Here is an 18,340-nt window from a genome sequence, read left to right as displayed (position 1 = left end):
TCTGAACACAGTGCTGACATGAATTTTCACACTGTTTAGCTACATGACCAGCACATGTTCAAACTTTGCAATTCTAAGCCAATATCCTTATTAGTAGCCCATTCCCCATCCAGATGATGTCATAATATAAAATCTTTTCACTGCATTCAAATCAGGCTTTTTTCCTCAAGGTGTCTTAGCTAGGCAAGTAGCTGTCAAGGTTATAGTTTGGATGTAGAATGTGGATGTAGCTTTGAATCTTATGTTCTTCAATCTGTGTTCAGAGATGTTAATACCTGAATGTAAAAATGGCACCTGGATATTGTGATTATCTAATGTTCTTTTGAAATGAATGTGTGTAAGCTGTACTGAGGAATGTATATCGGTGTCAGTTGAGGAATACGTTATTCATGCATTCCTTTTTCTGATTTCAGGTGAGGAGCATCAGAGCACAGAGCCATGTGTATCAAGCATATTTACAGGATTGAGGAGCACTGCAGAGACAGAGGTACATTCATTATTTTCTGTCTTATGAAATGAAATGCACCTCCCCCTGTTTAAAGGCCCATATTTTAAACAATAACATGCACATTGATTCGAATGCAGGAATATCCTTCATGCATCAGTAAGGTAAGTGAAATCATCACACTATAGCTGTGCTTAGAACTGTGATTAAAATCTACAAATGTTAATCTTTTATGTAGCATTGAGCTATTGTTTCAGTACACAGTTTTTGAATTTTACTCCACGACCTAAATAACAGATGGGCCAGTCCACCTGTCATACATTTTGCTTAGGTAGATGTTATGTGCTTTGATGTATGGTTTGTCAGATTTGTGTGTATGTATGGATTTGTTTTCCAGTGATTGATTTGTTGTGTATAGCCTTTCATTCTCTGAGTAAATGGATGTCTGCTGTTTTAGTGTTTGGACTGTTGTTTGCAGATTGTGCGCATCCCCTTTAGTTCGACATTGTATTTTGTCTCCAACTCCTTGGGTATTTTTGTAGAAACATTGTTATAGCCTATAATTACTGACACTTGAGTAGATACACATTTGATTACAGCAATTCATTATCAGCAAGCATATTTACAATGTTTTGGTTTTACAGGCTACTGATTGCTAATTATTTGGCAGATAAGGCATATAGTTGTACACATACAATACTTGTTAGTATTACATGTATTACATTGTCATATGCCACCGGTTGTGTTGGTTGAATACATAACATTGCTTTTATCATTATACTCAATATATTGATGTGTGTTCAGCAAATTATCATGCTGCCTGTCTCAGATGTTTGTCATATGGCTTGCCAATTGTCCACAATATTGTCATATCACTTTCTCCTCATTTAAACAATAACACTTTTTTGGCTACACATATAAATAATTGAATGCAGCCAGATTTGAGCATTTATACATTCTTACAAAGCTAATGGCGAGTGTGGGTGTGTCTAAGCATATAGAATTGTTCGGTATATGTGTGTAACATATACATATTCCATTATATGTTTGTTTGGGTTGTGTACACCTACTTATTTATGCAGCAGCTTTGTTGCTGTTCTGCAGTACTTCTGTTTGGCACTGTGCTTGGTTGTTTGTCTTACACATACATGGTCATAGCTTTGGTTCTCTCCTATAGTGGAGTCATCAACCATTGTTAGACCTGCATTTGCTCATCTGTGATATTGCTTGGCTTACACCTGCACTGCTGATGAACTAATTGCATATTAGCATATTTATCCAATATATGATGTGACCCTACTTTATTACCTTGGAACACACCTCTACAATTGGTCACACACATCCAGGTGTGACTGCCACACAGTTTGCAACATGTCATAATGTGATAGTGCATAGGTAGATATGTTTTTCTGCATTTCACCATGGCTGGCATGCATCCCCATCCTGTTTGTTAACTTTCTGTTGCCTGGACTGTGCTGTGTGCTATCTGTGTAACTCACCTGTCCTTATTGTTTTTTTCCAACCATTGTCTGTCATGTGTTGTGATATTTGTTCTGTGGATATACCCAATGTGATGCCCTTCATCTTCTCTTTCCTTTTATTTACCTTCCCTTCTGTTCATAAAAAAATAAGGCCTATTCCCAACAAAAATAAATAAATGAATAAATAAATAAATAAATAAATAAATAAATAAATAAATAAAAATTGCCCATGCCTGTCTGACTTTCCCTCATATTTTCCTATTCCAATACCCTCTTGTGTGCCCCTTATCTTAACCCATACCCCACATCTTCTTTTCTATCTCCCACTTTCCCTGGGTATGTGCATTACTTGTGTTCCTCACACAAGTTCCAAACTCATTGTTAACAAATCTTAGTGATGGTGATGTGGCTGTGATTGCCCTTTATCTTTATTTATTTTTTATTAGAAAACGGATTCCATTGGAATCCATAAGTCCAAGCCAACATATTTTATTAATACATGTATTATGGAGATATTCATAGTTAATCTCTGAGCTTTCTGTAAAGGGTGCTGTCAATATATATATACACACACATATATATATATATATATATATATATATATATATATATATATATATATATATATTCATTTTATAATCTTGAAATACTGAAATCTCGAATTTCAGTATCTCAAGACCATAAAGTTAAACGATCCAAATCCCGAAACCCCAAAAACGCAAAACACAAAATCATGAATGTAAACACACCATACACCACATAACACATACATCATCCAACCTACACCACAATAAACCAACAAACAAAATACACACAAACACATAAACACAAACTAACAAACCTAGACTACATATAAGTAGGGGGGAAGCCCCGCTGCACCCCCATGTGGGAGGCTGCACCCCCCACCCCCACCCTATCCCCCACTTATATATATTAATTCTGAGATTGCACAAACAGGAACAGACAGTAAACTCACACCCAGACATTCCACAGTCCCTCGCAAACATACACATACATCACACATATACAAACACCAACACATCCAACACTTACACACTCATACTTTCACCTGCCTACCCTAACCCACACGTACAACTTACAAACACACTCACATACATTCAAACTCCCACCCAAAACCCTTTCAAAACACTCACCTTAAATTGCACCTAAATCCATACATGACACCATCCAAAGGAAACACTGGACGTAAGGAAGCGTAAAGCCATAACTGCGAATTCGAGATATTCGAATTCACATTTACGCACTTTCACTATTTTAAAAATTCACCTTTATAGTCTCGAAAAACTGAAATTTGAGATTTCAGTATTTCGACATTATAAAGGGGCAGTGTGTATATAAATATATATATATATATATATATATATATATATATATATATATATATATATATATATATATATATTATAAATGGTATTGTAGCTTTGAAGCATGCATTTATGTTAGTGGATGAAGTACAGAAATATCCATAGTTGCCTGAGATGCTTCTGTGTCTATTCCTGAACATTTTTGATATGAATGCCATGCAGCTTACACTGGGATAGTTGGCAATTTTTAGTCTGTTTTCTTTTGTTATCATAATGAAGTCACTCACATTCCATAGTTGCTCTTAACATTAATTCTGTGTTTATATATATATATATATATATATATATATATATATATATATATATATATATATATATATATAGAGGATGCTTGAAGTGTTCAGTGTCATTGGACAACCGTTTCTTATTACTTACGGATTACTTGCACATTTCTACAGTGCTCTGTTTATACTGTGATGCTCCATTGTGCACTGAGGTATTCTGAATTTCTTGTCATAAGTTTACATATTACAACATAGCTAACAAGTTTCGCGGTCTACAGAATCTGGCCGAATGCTGCTATTATCCTTATCCATAAACTTTTACTAGATTTTTCCTGATGACCATTTCTTTCTCATTCCCCCTATCTTCTTCACTTTCTATAACATACCCTTCACTTGTCCAGTTTGTCTTTGGTTTTCCTGGTATTCCCTTCTCTATATACTTTTAGCTTCTTTTTGCACTACTTTCCATACCTCATTAGTGCTGTGCTAATTTCCATGTTCCTACCTTACTTTCTTCGTATCCCAGTATAATGCACTTTTATTTCACCATTTACCAACCTCCATTTTTTTTGCTTCTACCTGTAGTTTTCACCTTCTAATGTACTCTTTCTTCTCTTTCTTCTCAATCTTCCTCATTGTCCTTGTGGTTTTACTATTAATGTGATACAAGGGAATGTTTCTGTCTTCTTTTGTCTATCATTGTAATTCAATGTTGCTATCATACTAATGTACATACCCAACCCTTGTTTCAGTAGCACTAGCCCTGAACCTAAGATGGGTCAGTCCCCTGATAAAGTCTTCCTTGTCCTTTCATGACCTACCTGTGTCACCTGCTACAAAAAATCCTGTTTCTTTACCGTACTCTATAAGGCAACATTTGAAATGCCTGCTCCTGTTTTCCCCAGACTGCTAGCAGTTAGTACAGGTGTCACTTCTAGGAACATAGGAACATAAGCACATAGGAATAATACCAGGTGAATGATCACAGGGACAGTAAGATGTCTAGCCATATATACCTTTAAGAAGACAAATGTTAACGTTCTTGCCACCCTTGCCAAGGACTTAATATTGCTTATCTCAAAAAACTGAGCAGGACCTTACATGACAACCCTGGTGTAAATTTGTATCTGCCAATCTCATCCAGTCATCAAGACTAACTTTAAAGATAGCCAAACTAGTACTTTGCTTGACTTGTAGTGGCAACTCATTCCATGGGATGGGAATGCCCTGTGTTACTATCCTTTCCCTTTAACAAGTCTCGTTTATGCTTTGTTGTAGAGTTAGGTCTAATGTACAGGTCTTTGCAGAAGACTGGTTTTGTGAAAAAATAAGAGTTCAAATAAGACTTGGTCTTTTATGGCTTAAAAAACCTAGACACAGGTCACTTTGGAGAAGCCAGTATGCTATAAAATTATAAGGAGATTTGTGTTAACTTTAATAGTTGAAGGATTTAAGACCTTTAAGTTTCTTGGTTAGAAATCCTTGGGCCTAGTTGAACAATATGAGCAGATTTGCACATAACAAAGCTGGCATTGCATTCAATGATGGATCTGATAAGAAAAGACTACAGGGGTAGGATAACTTCTTTGACTGTTGAAAATATTCCCTTGGTAATTGAATGGGCCAGACATACAGGTTTCTTGACTATGATAGACACATGATGATCGATTGAGAGATAGAGAATCATCCATATTATTGCCCATATTTCCTCATGACATCTCTGTCTGAAGAAGAGTACCAAACATAACATATAAGATGGGAGCAGCTTTTTTGATGGATACTGCTACGTAACGCCACACTTTTTTTTTTGCATTTAACTTTAGACTGTTTTTTGATTCACCAGTAAGTACGTATTACAAACATTGCTTTAGATGCTTAGTATCAGCAGATGTGTGGATAACAGTGCCCAGCTTGCAGTCAATATCAAACTTGGTTAACCACTTTTGGGGGATATTAGTTTGGATATCTACAAAATAAAAATTGTTTGAGGTCATTGGCTGACAGAGGTCACCTGGACTACAGCTTAGACTAAACACTTCATTGGTTCTTTTGAGATTTCTTTCTTAAAAGCTGTCTCAGGTTTCAACTTTCTGTTACCTAAGAAGCTCAGTTGTGAGTGTTCTGCCATTTTACACTGAGCTAATCGAAGGAAGGACACTTAGCAAACTCGGAGCTATAATATATAACATTAAGTATCCTGTTTTTTGTTTATTTTGTTCTTTATTTCTGTGTTTTTGATAGCACTTTGTGTACTGTGTATTTTTTCTAGCTAGTTTCACTGTGTGTGAGGTATTAACTGGAAATTGTCCACTTTTATTAAGCATCTGTTGGGTTGTTTGTTTCTGATAACTTGTTGCAGTTAAACTCTTTTTTCTAGAGGCTCCTTTAGCTGTTTAAAACTTTCATTTAAAGGCTCACTGCTGCTTTTCAGCTGTGAGTAAGATTTCTGCAGTTTGTTTTCCACCCTCCCTCCCTGTTGGTATAGTTCTTTTATAGTTGGTGGCTTTGCAGTTGCCCGCCCCTAGTGTAAATTTGATCTGGGACCCTCCTCCCAGTCTAGTGTCATTACCTCATTCTACCCAGTACAGGGAGAGCATTTGAGAAGGCCAATCAGCTTAGTTTCTGCTACTCCTTTCTCTCTTTCCTTTCTCTCTTTCCACTTAAAAAAAAAAAAAAAATCTTTTACTGTATTTGTGTTCTTTCATACTTTATTTTGCTTTTATGTCATCTTAAAAGTACTCAATTGTATTTATTACTGTTTGGTGTAACTCATTCTAAGCCTTTTAGTTTAAGCACTTGGGCTTCAGACCAGTTGTTTTACATTAAGAAGGTTTGTGGCCTGCACCGTGGTGGCAGGACAGGTAGCTTACATCCTTCTAAGTTGGGAACTGCTGATTGAGGGCTCAATGTCTGTTATTCTAAAAGTGTATTAATTCTGGTTTAAGCACTTGGGCTTCATGCCAGTTATTTTACATTAAGGGGGTTCGTGTTCTGCACTCTTGTGGGAGGAGAGGCTGGACTCTGTCCTTCTGAGCTGGGAATTTCTGGTTAAAGGCTTATAGTGCCTGCATATTTGAACTGCTTCTTACTGAAATTGGTACACCTTATTTGCTGTAGCATAGACTAGATCCAGGCCTGCTGAATCTAGCTTTGTTTGTATAACTTGAGCACTAATCCAGGCATTCTTTAAAGTATTCAGTTGTATTTATTACTGCTTGGTAGTAACTTGATTAATGTGTAGCTATCATTTTAAGTCTTTTGGATTAAGCACTTGGGCTTCAGACCAGTTGTTTTACATTAGGAAGGTTTGTGGCCTGCACTGTTGTGGCAGGACAGGTAGCTTACATCCTTCTAAGTTGGGAACTGCTGATTGAGGGCTCAGTGTCTGTTATTCTAAAAGTGTATTAGTTCTGGTATAAGCACTTGGGCTTCAGGACAGTTATTTTACATTAAGAAGGATCGTGGTCTGCACTCTTGTGGGAGGAGAGGCTGGACTCTGCCCTTCTGAGCTGGGAATTTCTGGTTAAAGGCTTATAGTGCCTGCATATTCTAACTGTTTCTTACTGAAATTGGTATACCTTGTTTGCTGTAGCATAGACTAGATCCAGGCCTGCTGAATCTAGCTTTGTTTGTATGCTTGTTGTTTGTTTGTTATTTCCCTGAAACGCTAATTCCACCTAAAACGCGGCTTTTCAGCATTTCTGTGGATCCCTAGTGATATCTGCATTGCTTACTGTACTTATTTCCTTGTTTCACTTGAAAGAAAGTTACTGTTTGTCGTTTTTGCATTTAAGTTACCTGTAACACATTGCATTTAAGTTACCTGGCACTTGCTCACTAAAGCAATTATATAAGTCAGCACTAAAAAATTAAAAGCACTACACCCTCACAAACTCCCCTTGAGTACTTTGTTCCCCATTGGCCTTTTTTTCAATTATAAAGGAATTCCCAATACTATTCTATCATGTCCAAAAATCAGTTGTCAGTCTCCTCTCTGGTCCAGCTGGTGAATCTGGGAATCTTGAGGCAATGTTACAACTGCCTCATGTACACAGACAACCCTCTCCTCCTCCCAACAAATTCCAACACATGTGAGAGATGCAACCATATAGCCAAACTGGAGGCTAAGCTCTCTCAACTCAATACTGGCATAACCAGTCAGGAGAAGGAAACCACACTCACTACAATTCCAGTCTCACATAGACCTACCACGACAGCAAACCAAACACATAAACACACAAAAACATACTCGGAGGCTCTAAATAAAAATCTGCCTAAGCAGCAGAGACCTCCAAAGCAGACACCCAAGCAACCGCTACCCCAAAACAAAACAAGTGCAACACATAGCTCACGAAGCCAGTGTGTCGAACAGTCACAGCCCTTAAGGCTAAACAACACACCTGATACACTTGTAATAGGTGACTCTATTGTCAGGCACACTGATGTCCCGCTCACCAGGGTGAACAAGGAGAAGGTCACGGTGAGCTGCCTGTCGGGCGCTAGGATCCGCCACATAACACAAGCACTCAGGTCACTCCAAGGCAAGTACAAATATGACTCAGTCATTGTCCATGCTGGTGTGAATGACCTGAGACGTACCTCCCTGGACTACATGAAAAGAGACATAGAGGAGCTCTCTGAGCATGTAGCCCAGGCCGGTATGACCCTGACCTTGAGTAGCATCTTACCCTCACCAAGAATGATGCCACAATATGAAGACAAGATGATCAATTTCAACAATTGGCTTAAGTATTGGTGTCATTCAAAGGGGATCCAATGCCTGTCAGCCTGGGATGACATGCTCAACAAGCCACGATGCTTCGCTAGGGACGGCTTGCACCTGTCACCCCATGGCTGTCAGATATTGGCAAAGGCTCTTGCTACCCCTATAGTGCCTTTTTTAGGCAAGGCTCAAAAGACAAACCCACCTCCATAGGTATCACAAGGGATAAGAAACTAAGAGTAATGCTACTCAATACCAGAAGTCTAAACCTCAAGATGCACACACTCGAAACTCTCCTTAGCATGGAGAACATCGATATCTGTGCAGTAACAGAAACCTGGTTCAAGGATCCTGAGAGCACCCCAGCACTACCAGGTTATACCTCATACCATACTTTTCGGCCCCAAAACTTGGACCGAACCACAAAAGGAGGGGGAGTATCAATATTCATCAAAGATACCCACACCTCCAGGTTGGTGGCACAGCACGAAGCATCAGAGACTATCCATGTGCAACTAACAGTGGGTAAAACTGCTTTCCAGTTTATAGCCTGCTACAGACCACCCTCCCAAACACAGGAACCCCCCTCAGCCTTCCTGAGAATACTGGAAAATATGAAGGTCTCTCCAAACACCATTATATTGGGCGACTTCAACTACCCAAACATAGACTGGGAGCATTACTCTAGCTCCAACACCCTAGCCCAAAGGTTCCTAGAATTTATAAACTCAAATGCTATGGAACAACGGGGAAAACATACTGGACCTGATCATCACCAACATGGGGACACTATGCTGCAGACCAGAAGTGTATCCCTCACTTGTAAGATCAGACCATAAACTAATCTCACTGGATATTCACATCCCAACCCCACCCCCTGCCCAGAAAACCACAGTGAAAAACTTCTCTAAAGCAAATTTCACACATCTCAAAACCGAGGTGGAATCCTTCAAAGCCCCTGGGCCTGTGGAAAATATGGCCCAGACCGCAGAATCCTTTATAAACGCATTCTATGAACACCTTCAGGAATGCATGGATAATGCAATCCCAAATAAAACCAAGACCCAATCCTTCAAAGGCAGACATCCTGTCTGGTGGACCCCAGCCATAAACAAACTATACAATAGAAGGAGGAAGCTACTACATGATAGAGCAAAATCCCAAAAAGGGAAGGCATCTCTGATCAGTATTAGCAAAAACTACGGGCACTCATAAAATCGCCTAAGGCCAGCTTTGAGAGAAAAATTGCACAGGACACTAAGGATAATCACAAGGCTTTCTTTAGTTATGTTAGGAACCTGGGTGGGAATTCCCAGATATGCCCAGAATTAGTCCAAAATGACAAAAAATACACTGAACCCACAGACATTGCCAACATCCTAGCTGACAAGTTCAGTGCAAACTTCTCCCCCCCTCCCCACCAAAAGGGCAAATATCTATCCCAAAAGAGTGCTGCCCCCCTGACATCTCAGATGCTCAAGTAAGAGCCGCCCTCTCTAAAGTAAAAAACACAGCATCAATGGGACCAGACGGTGTCCCGGGCTGCGTCCTACATGAACTCCAAGAAGAGCTAAACCCAAATATAAAACTACTGTTCAATCTCAGCCTTACTACAGGATACGTACCCAAAGAGTGGCGTACAGCAACAGTGGTCCCTCTCCACAAAGGTGGTGCCTCAATGGATCCTGGAAACTATCACCCCATAAGCCTGACTAGCTTGATCTGCAAAGCTATGGAAAGGATCATCGTGGACCTCATAAATAAAGACATTGGGGACCTACAGACACTGGATCCTACCCAGTTTGGCTTTGTTAAGGGCAGATCCTGCCTCTTAAACCTGGTCAATTTCTTTGAAACAGTCACCAAGGCCATTGATGAGGGGAAAGTGTTCCACACAGCCTACCTGGACCTCACAAAAGCCTTCGATACAATACCCCACTCGGGCATTATAGATAAGCTCACCAGCTTAAATATAAGCCCCTATGTCACTAGATGGGTTGCAAACTGGCTCAAGGACAGAACCCACATGGTTAGAATTGCTGGAGCCAAGTCAGACTCCAAACCAATTACAAGTGGCATCCCACAATGCTCAGTCCTGGGACCTCTCTTGTTCGGTATATATTTCTCGGCGGTACAGGCCAACACGGAAGGACTGTGGCTGACCAAGTTCGCAGATGACTGCAAACTGGGTGCCATAATCGACTCTCCAGCCAACACAAGCTTCCTCCAAAAGGGCCTCATAGAAACAGACAACTGGTGCCAGAGCCATTGTCTCAAGCTAAATGCCAAAAAGTGTATAGTCATCCCCTTTGGCAAAAACAAAGTGCCCACAAATTACCACATAGGTGGTAATCCATTAAGTACAGAAGAAGTCATTAGGGACCTGGGGACCCAAGTTGATAGCAATCTCTCATTTGACCATGTGGCCAAAGTGGTTAGAAAAACATTTTATATAGCCCACCTAATCATGAAGGGATTCACATCTAGATCAGGGGAGGTCATCGTGCCTCTTTACTCATCCCTCATCAGGCCCATAATTGAATACAATGCCCCTTTTGGAATGTACCTTACCAGACACCTGCAGCAACTGGAAAGACCCCAAAAGTACCTCACCAAGAGGATCAAAGGGCTCAAACAGATGCCATATGCTGCCCGGTTAAAGAAACTCCAGCTCTACTCAGTGGCATACCACCTGCTCAGAGGCAATCTGTGCCTGATGTATAAAGCCATGTCCAACCCAGAATTAATGGACATGCTGCACCTCAGAAAATCCAAATCCCATCGAGCTACGTGCTCGAGAGACTTGAACCTCAGCACTGAAATAAGTAGGACATGCTGGAGGGACAGATTCATAACCCAGAGGCTCCCTTCACTCTGGAATAAAATCCCAGTCCAGGTTTGGCAGAGTCCCACATTGACTCTCTTCAAGAGGAATCTTGATGAGTGGATGGGAGATCGTAGGTTTACCCCAGCTATCACTTATGTGTCACTGTTAGACAGAGGCACAGTATACTAACCTCAAAAAAGGGCATAGCAAAATTAATTTAAAATGGGTGGTGAAAGCCAAACACACTCTGGCTAGGCTTATAAATGCCCTAGGGCAGATAGCCTAGTATGAACCTATGAACCTATGAACCTATAAATGCCAAACAGGAGAGAGCCTATCATTAATACCTGTGAAATCTACCCATTTCAATTTCATTTTTACACCAAGAGTGTACCAACAACTTTTACAGTCTTGGATTTACTGGATAGCAAATTTGCAATCCACTGGACAACATAGAGGTTCACATTAAGTTTGTCTAATTTTTCAATAACTCCAGCAAGGGGAATAGTATCAAAAGCCTTGATCAGGCCATGATAAGCAGCATGCATGGAGCAGCCACTGTTCACATCTTTTGAAACCTTCTCAAACAAGCTTACTAGGTGCAGGAGGCAGGGGTGCGGTCTAGATTAGTTAATTTACCTATGTCTGCTTAGGTGAGTTCTGCTGTAATAAATTGCATGGCTTTTTATATAAGACTGATGAAGCTGATGGGGCCATAATTACCTGCATCTGTAGAGGGACCACTATTGTGTGGGGTGGGTCATGTGATTGTTCTCTAGACATCAGGTGTAAGCCCTGTAGACCGGCAGAGGTTAAACAGTTTATATGAAAGAGGGGCCACTATTGTGTGGGGCGGGTCATGTGATTGTTGTCTAGACATCAGGTGTAAGCCCTGTAGACAGGCAGAGTTTGAACAGTTTATATGAAACAGTTTATTGTGTGGGGCGGGTCATGTGATTGCTCTCTAGACATCAGGTGTAAGCCCTGTAGACAGGCAGAGGTTAAACAGTTTATATGAAAGAGGGGACACTATTGTGTGGGGTGGGTCATGTGACTGTTCTCTAGACATCTGGTGTAAGCCCTGTAGAAAGGCAGAGGTTAAACAGTTTATATGAAGGCTTGTTTAATGCATACTTGGCATTGATGAGAATGAAAACTGGTATGTTGTCTCATGTCATGCAGTTATTATTTTTAATCTTTGACAAGGATTCAAAACTTGTTCTAAGGTAATTTCAGGGGAAAATACATTTTCAGGATTGTAGTGACAAAAATGTGGGTAGGTGTGCTAAAGCTAGCACTAAACTTGTTTTCTAATATATTGGTTATACCCTTAGGATCATAGTGTGTGATATTAGCTGCCACTATGAATGGTCAAAGTGCAATCCACCAAGGATTACAATCCCTGAACCTCATCCTCTGAAACAAATGGTTGAAAAAATACGTTTTTAAATGTTTTTTTCAGGGGGCAAGACCCATGCAGCCCTAAACTTATATATACCAACTTGAAGAGGGAGGAAATTACCCCTAAAACAGCATTGCAACTCAGATTCAGGAGCTCTGATGCTTAGTGGGTTTTCCTTTATGCAAATGATGATCAAGATTTCAATCTTTATCCACCCATGTATGAGCTCAGTGCATTGTTGTAATTATGGCATAACTAATGAAAGACATGTAGTTTCTTTTGGCAAACACAAATTACTATTCAGCTTCACATTTTCTAATAGCATTCTTATGTTCCTTGCTGGCATGCTTCAGTGTGGTCTTGAGGTGAGGGGGTAGGTGGGAATTTCCTGGAATTTTTCATCATTTTTCTTCTTTTGTTTTAAGGTCTATTTGTATGGGAGTTCTATCACAGAGGTTTATTCCCGAATTTACCATTATATTTAGGGGGATGGGTATTGATTCAGTCGTACCTAGTTACAAGGGATTATTTAGAAATTTGCATCTTCTACAAGCTGAAGTAGGTTTGCCCTGGATAAGAACCTTCAGACAGTTTCATTTGTTAACTGCATAGTACAACTAGGCCTGGCAGAGAAGATGACCAACTTGGAATAACAGGAAATGAGCAACGGCACACAATCCCAAAATAGGCTGGTTTAATGAATTAAGTTAGCAAAAAACGCTTTTGGGGAGCCCAATGTCTCTCCTTCATCAGACAAAATTACAAACAACTACCTACCATATTTATACAAAATAATTGCAATTATGTAATCAAATTTAATTGAATAAATATAGCGTATTAGATAAAAAACAATAATTAGATAAAAAACTTATTAAATAACTGTGATCCTCTTCACTACAAAATGTATATGCGTATCTGTATACATACAAATTCATATTCATAACTAATCTAATTTAAAAATCTTTTTATATTAAAAAAAATTAATACCAGATGATAAACCCCTCAAGGGCTTAACATCATAAACTTTAAAATGGGGAACATTCACACACTAACTTATTTTACCTAATTCATATTAGAACATAAAGCAAATTGTGTTTTTCTGACAGTTTATACAATCATGATACCATGTACCACCACAATAGATCTATCTTTTCATAGATAAAAGTTTTAAGACACAAGCAATAGAAACATACTCATTTAAACCAGGGTGCATATATGCACCAGTACGAATCTGCCAAACCAATACATTTATTTCTAAATGAGTCTGCCAAGGGCCGCCCTTATTATCCACCATTATTTTCCCCAAAATTGTAAACTTAAAATAATGGTCAGAAGAAGAACTTATATGCCTTGCAAGGGCATTATTCAAATCATGCCTAGAAATAGCATATATGTGTTCATAAATGCGCTGTTTGAATTTCCTTTCTGTTTTTCCTATATAGAAAGCAGCGCATTTCTGACACAAAGCCAAATAAACTACGCTATTTGTCTCACAATTATGTTTCCCTATTATGTTATATTCTTCGTTCCTAACTTTAACCTTTGAATCAGTTAATACATGCTTACATTGATTACATGTCCCACACTTAGTCATTCCTGAAGTGCGTTGACTAAAAGAATGTGGTTTGAACTCCAGCATGGTTTTTAAATTACGCCCCCTTCTAAAAGTTATTTTAGGGACTTCACCTAATTGGTGGAACAAATAACTGTCATCCATAATCAAAGCCCAATATTTATTAAGCACCTTCTTGATTTCATAGTGATCCACAGAAAAGGTGCAAAAAAACCTAATTCCAAGAGGGACCTGATTGTTGGTGTCAACATCCAATCTAATTTCAAAGGTAGGGGTGGTGTCAGAAATGGTACCAACAAACGAGAGGATTGGTTTATAAAATCCTGATCTTCTTTTGTTTATTACTTCTGTTCTAATGTCAAGCAACAGTGAGGAAGGATAACCTCTATTCGCAAACATTTGACTCAACTGTTCACATTCAAACAAAAAATCTTCGAAGTCAGACACCATTCTGGCTGCCCTCACCATCTGACCCTTCACTACTGCTTTCTTTTGATAACTAGGATGACAGCTAGAGAAGTGCAAGAATGCATTAGAATAAGTGGGCTTTCGGTAAATAACACTCTTATATCTCAAATTCGTCTCATCTTTAATGACCAAAATGTCCAAATAATTTATGCTAAATTCCTGCAAATTATATGTAAATTCCAAAAAGGAGGTCATGCTTGAAATAGTTCTTAGGAAAGTGGGAACTTCAGAGGGTGATGCTTTCCAAATAAGGAACATGTCGTTCTGGTATCTTGTGTACCAGGCGACACTTTTCCTAAAAGTGGCATCAGGAAACAACCGGGTCTTTTCCCAAAATGCCAACACACAATTGGCGAAACTCCCACCACAGGGCGACCCCATAGCCACCCCAGATTTTTGTAAATAGATTTTTTTGTCAAACAGCATGAAATTGTTGTTTAGAACAATTTCCAATAGTGTCTCAACCAAATTGATAGTGTTGTCGTCAATTTTTTTATCATGTAAAAATTCACGAACCCACTGGATACCAAGATCTTGTGGTATAACAGTGTAAAGATCTTTGATATCAATGGTCAAAAAACAGAAGCTTGCGTCAAAGGGAACCTTTTTAATTTCATGGAGAAAGCTCCAGGAATCTTTACATATCTGGGGTCCCTGGTTGATTAAGGGCCTTAGTATACTGTCAATAAATTTAGCACATGCAAAAGTGATAGATCCGCGACCATCAACAATAGGATGGAAGGGGGGTTGTGATAAACTTTTGTGAGTTTTTGGAATGCCGAACAAAACCGGTAACCTAGGGGCTAGAACATTCAAGTATTGATATAAGTCAAGATCAATAAGTCTTTCAAGAAATAAGTCTTCAATCATCCCCCTGATTTTTGCATAAGCAATGTTGATTTCATTAATATTCACAACTTCATAAAAGTTAGTGTTTAGGAGGGTCAACATTTTCTGGACATACAAAAAATTATCCATAAACACTAAACCACCCCCCTTATCTGGTTTCATGACTCTGATATTACAGTTTTTCAACAAAACCAAAAATTCACGCGGATATCTAGTGATGTTGACAGGTCACTTATAAGAAAACTTTTCAAACTTAAGAGCCCTTAAGTCATATTCGCACATTTTTTCAAAAAGACGCAACGTATCGTGCAGGGGAGGGTTTTTATACACTAGAAACTCTAAGTGAACCTGCTGAAACAGTACCATCACCCATCAGTAATTTTAAGTTGAGCTTTCTAACAAATGGCTTAAGATCAATAATTGTCCTGACCAAGTCAAAACACGTGTCAGGCACAAAGGATAAGCCCTTGGAAAAAAACTTAACCAAGTCAGAATCTATATTGAAGGATGTGTAATTATAAATTTTAAAATCCCCCTTAGAGTCTGTTAATATAAATGGGTCAGAGAAATGACTTGTCATCTCCTGCGTTGTGATCTCCAATTCCTGTAATTGCCCTGGTTGTTCCTCCCCTGTCCATTGGCTTGTCTGGCTTTCTTGTTTCTAGGAAAACCCTGCTGATTGCTGGAATTATCACCATTAGATGCAGAAGCCTCTTGAAAGATGATGTTATTACTGTTGTCAGCTCTGTTAATATTTGTGTTAACAGTCTTGTTGGAATTACTAAGAAGTCTTTCACTACGATGAAGAGGCATAAGTTCATCGTCATGGCTTTCCAACACAAGATTATGCTGACCATCTACCAAATTTGACGATTCCACCTCAATGTTCCCATGAGAAGCAATGCCTTGTGATTTAATGGAAAATAATGGAGGTCGAGGATAAGCTTTGTTTGCCCGATATTCGTGAATGTCCCTGTTAATCTTTTTCTTTTTGTTACTAATTAGCTTAGTAATAGTTGCTTCTATACTGGAAAAGATTCGGGAATACTCATATTTATATCTTAAAAATTCCAAATCTTCCTTTATGTTGTTGTCCAGTGCTGCAAGTTCTATTTTAAAGCAGTCTATTTCTTTTTGATACTGTAAAATGAGCAAATTCATATACTCAAAACCCTGCTTATCAAACAGGGATAAAAGGTCTTTATGAAATTGAGACCCTTCCACCAACCCGACCGGGAAGCACCATTGCCGCAAACCTTTCGGGACAAGTTTTTTAGCCAAACATTCTTGCAAATAAGAAATCTCAAGTTGCAGTTTCCTGCACTTGAACAATTTAGAGACAAAAATTGCAATAAGGTTGGTTAAATCACTTACGTTCTCATGAATTCCTTCGTTCACGCCATTACCAGTCTCGTCACAGAAAAAGTTAATGTGACTTAAAAATCCATTAATGGAAGGACATCCGACTATGTTAGAAGTAGATAAAGGGCTCCTTTGACAATTACCATTCCCTGAATGGTTCCTAATAACCTGCCCAGGCCGAATGTCCGACTCTGCTGGGCTACGCACCGAGGCAATGCTAGCGGCTGCCATAGTACCGGAAGCAATTGCCGAAATCGGCCTCGGTGTGTCAGGTAGAATGGATAAGGGTAAAGGCGGAGAACAAACTCTTAAAGCACCATGTGCACTAATTGTTTGCAAAGAATTCATCCGTTGAGTCAAATTATCAACACGATCCATAACTAGCTTTAGTAGTACAGTTAAATTGCCTTCAGCGTTCGCCTCATCAGCAAAAGTTACGCAAGTCGGTGGATTACCATCACAGCCATCCTTTTGAGAAAATAACGAATCTTGGGATGGAACGCCTGAAACGCTCATGTTGAGTGACAAACTTCACGATCCAAATCAAGCAGAAACCACTTCACGAACTAGGAATAACAAGAAATGAGCAACGGCACACAATCCCAAAATAGGCTGGTTTAATGAATTAAGTTAGCAAAAAATGCTTTCGGGGAGCCCAAGATGACCAACTTGTGGTCAGATTTAACCAGGGATGAACCAATGCGGGATGAGGTAAAGGTGGAGGCAAAGTTAGTTTAAAGACCATCAAGGACATTAGAACCTCCAGTAGATAGTTTTACCATTTCCTCCAGCATATTGGAATTAATCAAATCTAGCAAATGCTGAGCATAAATATTTTAGACGTGTAAGCACGTGCCACTCAATACTTAGGTAATTGCTGTCCCCTAGCAAGAAGGTATTTGGTTTGATATTTAATGTGTCAGTGATGTTTAGGCAATTTCCGTGATCTTTCAGGGACACTGATGGATATCTGTAGCTCACAATGAGGTAATAGCTGGACTTATTAAGGGTGATTTGTATCTGCAAGAGCTCCAAGTTAAGGTTTTGTGTAATCTGGTGTGAGGTAATGGTGTTTCTAACAAATACAGGAAATGACCCAATATTACTCAAGAGTCTGAAGGAATGATAGGCAGTAACCACTGGTGTAGAGGTAGTGCTGGCATTGCACTGAAATCATGTCTCTGTAACTACATGAATATAAATGTGTTTGAGTCGCAGGATGCTGTCAGGTTCTGGCATCTTTTTATTTAGATTTCCAACATTAAGTAATAACGTTGTAATGTTTTCCAAATTTAAATTTGAGTCTGTTAGCCAAACATTGCTTGCAAATAAAGAAATCTCAAGTTGCAGTTTCCCTGCGCCCGAACAATTTAGAAGACAAAAATTGCAATAAGGTTGGTTAAATCACTTACGTTCTCATGAATTCGCTTGCGTTCACGCCATTACCAGTCTCGTCTGAGAAAAGTTAATGTGACTTAAAAATCCATTAATGGAAGGACATCCGACTATGTTAGAAGTAGATAAAGAGGCTTCGCTTTGACGAATTTACCATTCCCTGAATGGTTCCTAATATACCCGGGCAGGATACCGAATGTCCGACT

Source organism: Protopterus annectens, chromosome 6.part0 (assembly GCF_019279795.1).
Source record: "Protopterus annectens isolate FY-2018-M chromosome 6.part0, PAN1.0, whole genome shotgun sequence".
Taxonomy (NCBI): Eukaryota; Metazoa; Chordata; order Ceratodontiformes; family Protopteridae; genus Protopterus; species Protopterus annectens.
This window is presented reverse-complemented; position numbering follows the sequence as displayed.